The 5,158-nt window shown below is 33.5% G+C and overlaps 1 pseudogene; it reads right to left on the reverse strand.

The window, feature by feature from the left end:
* Positions 1 to 231: 231 nt before the first annotated feature.
* Positions 232 to 3,977, reverse strand: LOC107841905 (annotated as a pseudogene).
* Positions 3,978 to 5,158: the final 1,181 nt, after the last annotated feature.

The raw sequence follows: 5,158 nt of genomic DNA on the forward strand, positions 1-5,158 counted from the left end.
TCAGAACTCAGCACAACATGCACCTAACTTATACATCACATGTTGCGCTTTTACCACTTCACTAAAGCATCGGGAGTTGGTTCTAAAACAAACTCCCGATAAGATTGAAACCATACATAGGTATTGAACCAGTGATAACGGACCAAACTGCCATCACACATGAGGTGGATGCAAGCAGGCTCCACGGAAGCTTTTTCTCGTCACCAAGCACTCGATCTTTTTATGGGTTGAGGAGGGGATTATTTGCAAGAAACCAAGACTCTGAATTCATGTCATCAGAAAACTAAAAGGTGAAGCAAGCAATGACTTTCATGTTAAGCTACATTGGTGATACACGATCCTATTCATTACACTTGAAACACATACCATCTTGAAACACATAAAAAGTCTTAAGGTCCACTGAAACGGAAGAAGACATAAAATCACATAAAAGAAGACTCAAAGAGTTGTGCCTCCGGTTTGATGCAGCATTGCATTAATTTCATCACCATCTTCCATATCCAGCTGCAAAGGGCCGGGAGGAAATTGTAAGGAAAAAGGAAATTAATCACGACTGTTAAGTACAACACAAAGCAGATACACAAGCTCTTTTTGGTATTCTTTTATCCTTTGTTGTTAGTATTCGTGTGCGTGCGTTTGAGAGAAAGAAAAAAAAGAGTGAAAGAAGGACCTCATCTGGAGTCTGTTTTGCTTTAAGATGACGATCGTCAAACAAGAAGGCAATTACATTGAAATTCACAGACAGCCTGTCACAATAAGCTTTCATCAATTTCGTGAGCTAAGTGCTCGTTTGATCCTAAAGAAGACTTCATTCCCGTCCTGCAACCAAAAAAATAGGCAAATACATAGTTCTCCTTTTCAATTATACATGTAGAAGGACATTTTACAGAAAATTTACTCAGAAGCCCATCATCCTAATAATAGGAAGGGAAAGAAAGGAAATAAAAGATACCACAGAGAAAGAAAAAGGGATCCACTACTAATTGTTTCAACTTTCATCAACTACGTATCAGATTCAATGCACAACTGCACAAGAATGTATGGACTGGAAATAGAATCTTAAGGCTATACAAGTCCGACATCTACTCCCTATTAAACCAATATGAGACTCAATTCTCATACCTTAATATCGGAAACAGCCTTTCTACTTCTTCAGAGGTAGAGGTATGGACTGCGTACATCTTACCCCCCCCCAGACCCCACTAGGTGGGAATACACTGGGTTTGTTGTTGTTGCTGTTGTTGTTGACTCCTGGACTAATTTATTCCATCGGGAATATGGAAAAATATAATCCTGAGTTTAGATGAGATAAGGTGGAGATATCCTATGACTAAGTTTGGGATAAAATTTATATTTATACCTCATTTGGTCGACAATATAAATTTATTGTAAAAATAATTTACACTCTCAACCAAACGCAGTATAAATTTTATTTTATATTTAATCCTAAATCCTATCCCACCTTATCCCTCAAACCAAACCTAATCTTAATAGTTGAGATGCAGGACTGTATACATGCTACTCTCCCTAAACCCCACTTTGTGGGAATATATTGGTATGTTATTGTTGTTGTAGTTGTATCAATTTTGAGATATGCCATCTTATCCCACATACCAAATGACCCCTAATGTTGTAAAAAAGCTAATCAATCGAAAATACACCCATTCCACTTTGTTTAAACCCAAAATCTTTCAAAATTGAAAGGATTCATATGATTATTCTTTTATGCTACTCTGTACAACCTACTCTAATACTCGTTTTTTACTATTGACAAAACCGTAAATCACGATGGAAAAAGAAACCCTAATTGCATTTGGTTGATAGTATAAATTTATCCATTAACATATGTCGTCAACGAAATACACTATAAATTTATCTCATACTTAATCCTGAGATATCCCACCTCATGCCATAGAACCAAATTATCCCACAACCAAAATAGCTACTCGAATCGATTATATACATATTTTTTGACACGAAATTTTGCATAACCCTAATGAAATCATATGCCAATAGAAGGGAAAAAAACTAATTGTGTTTGGGTGCCGATGATTAACTTATACCGTCAACCATATACAGTAATAAATTTTATCTCATAATTAATCCCGAGATACCCCACCTCATCCCTCAAAACCAAATGACCCCTCAACCCAAATAGCTAGTCGGCTCTATTATATACATCTATTTTGATCTAAATTTTCACATATCCCTAATGAAATCATACAACAATAGAAGGAAAAAACTCTAATTGTGTTTGGTTGATGCTGATACATTAAACAGCAACAACATACCCCGTGTTTCCCTACAAAGAGGGGTCCAGGAAGGGTAAAGTGCATACAATCCATACCACTACTTCAGACGAAGTAGAAAGGCACACCGTCAACCAAATACAATATAAATTTTATCTCATACTTAATCTTGAGATATCACATCATATCCTGCACATCAAACAACCCCACCAACTCAAATAGCTAGTCGGGTCAATAATATATATCTATTTTGATCCAAATTTTTACAAAATTCTAATAAAATCATAAACCAATAGGGAAAAACCCATAATTATATTTGACTGAAGATGATTTATTTATACCTTCAACCAAATATAGTATAAATTTTATCTCATACTTAATCATGAGACATCTCACCCACCTCATCCTGTAAAACTGAATGACCCCTCAACCCAAATAGCTAGTCTGGTCGATTTTATACATTTTTTTGACCCTAAATTTCACATAATCCTAATGAAATCATATACCAATATAAGGATGAAAAACTATAATTGTGCTTAGTTGGTGATGCTTAATTTATACCATCAATCAAATACAATATGAATTTTATATCATACTTAATTTGGAGATATCCCACCTCAACCCACAAAACCAAACAACCCCTCAACCCAATTATCTAGTCAGGTCGATTATGTACATTATTTGACCCAAAATTTTACAAAACCCTACTAAAATCATGCACCAATAGGAAAGAAAAAAACTAATTGTGTTTGGTTGATGATGATTAATTTACACTATCAATGAAATAAAATATAAATTTTATTTCTTACTTAATCTTGAGATATCCACCTTATCCCGAAAAAACAAATGACCGCTCAACCCAAATAGCCAGTCGGGTTAATTATATATGTTATTTTGACCTAAAATATTACAAAATACTAATAAAATCATACACTGATAGGAAAAAATCCTAATTGTGTTTGGTTGATGATGATTAATTTACACAGTCAACTAAATACTTTATAAATTTTATCTCATACTTAATCTTGAGATATCCTACCTCATCCTGCAAAATCAAATGACCCCTCAACCCAAATAGCTAGTCGAGTTGATTATATACATCTATTTTTACCCAAAATTTTACAAAACACTACTAAAATCATATACCATAAGGAAAAAAACAGTAATTGTGTTTGATTAAAGATGATTAATTTGTACCATTTAATACTAAATCTTTAGATATCTCATCTTATCATGCATACCAAAAAGATCCCATCAACCCAATTAGCTAGTCGGATCAATTATATACATCTATCTTGACTCAAAATTTTACAAAACCCTAATAAATCATATACCGATTGCAAAAAAAAACCTTGATTCTATTTGATTGATGGTGCTTAATTTATATCATTTATACTTAATCTTGAGATATCATGTCTTATCCTTCATACCAAAAGACCCATCAACCCAAATAGCTAGTCGGGTTGATTATATGCATCTATTTGGACCCAAAATTTTGAAAATCCTAATAAAATCATACACCAACTGAAAGAAAAAATAAATCCAAATTAAATGATAATAATAACCTGGCTTTTCACTTTTAGATTTATATGATTTGATTGATCGTTGGCCGACTTCTTCTCTTCCTCCCCAATTGCTGCTCCAGACATCCTTTCCCCCCTTTTTTTCTTCTTTGTCAATAGTGTATTTGAGGTTCAATTTAATCTTTATATATGGGGTGGGAAAATAGTTGGGTAGGGTGGACTGTAAAGTGGATTAAAATGGGTTAAATATTTCATGAAAAGTCACTTACTGGTGTTAAAAAAGGCGAAATGTTATGGGGATCGTTGAAATTAAAAAGGTTTAAAAAGAGAAAGATATATTCTTTTTAACAAACTTAAAAGAAAAATATGTAAACAAAATAAATTTGATGAATATTTTCCTTTTAGGCATAACAATAGTTTCTTTTAAACAAATATCCATAATAAGTCCCCTTGAATGAACTTTTAACCGAGATAATTGGATAATTCTAAGTGTAATTAGGTTTTACAATTGATTTAAGGATTCCATCAAGCACGGAGATGTGAGAGGCTGGCTATGAATGATTTTAGGAGGGGTAAAGGTAGGCTGAAAAAATATAGGAGAGAGGTGATTAGGCATAACATAAAGCGATTATAATTTATGGAGTACATGACCCTTGATAGAAAGGTGAAGAGGACACAAATTAAGATACAGGGTTAGTGGGTAGGAGTGAGTTCATAATAGTAGGGAGAAGTGCTTTGTTTGTATTTGTTTTTGTAGTTTCTTACTAGTAGTGTCTTAGTGATGTTTGTAATCTCGAATAGATAGTTTATAATATTACTCTACCAATGTCTATTTCTTTTATTATCTAGTGGTGTGTTGCCTTATTTTATTTTTTATATTTATATTTATACTTTTTATTTGTTATATGTCCTAATTTCAGAGTTGGGAACACCTTTTTATCCCCTTATTCATACTCCCCATGAGAAGGAAATGAGGATGTTCTATCATAATCTAAATTTTTCTGATGATGCTCTGCACTTAACGAGTCAAGTCCACAATGTGAATATTTCCCTTAACGAGCAAGTGTTGGCTGAGGTGTTGAGCATCCACCTCAAGGGACCAGGTACCTGAAAGATAAGCATGGGTCTGAGAAGTTCTTGAAGCATATTGGTATGTTGGATGATTTAAAAAACAAGTCAGTCACAAAGAAGTAGGGGAATTTTAACTTTTATTTAAGTTGATTAAAAGGGCTTTCCTTCTGCGTACTAAACTCATTCCTAATGGAATCCCTTACAAAATTGAAGCATATAAAATTGTCTGCTATCATAATAAAGTATATGTACAAAGTGATAATGACAGAGGATGGAAAGCATGATTTGGCTTATGGGTTTCTATTGAATAGAGTG

The sequence above is a fragment of the Capsicum annuum genome, unplaced genomic scaffold (genome assembly GCF_002878395.1).
Source record: "Capsicum annuum cultivar UCD-10X-F1 unplaced genomic scaffold, UCD10Xv1.1 ctg1936, whole genome shotgun sequence".
In the NCBI taxonomy this organism is placed as follows: Eukaryota; Viridiplantae; Streptophyta; class Magnoliopsida; order Solanales; family Solanaceae; genus Capsicum; species Capsicum annuum.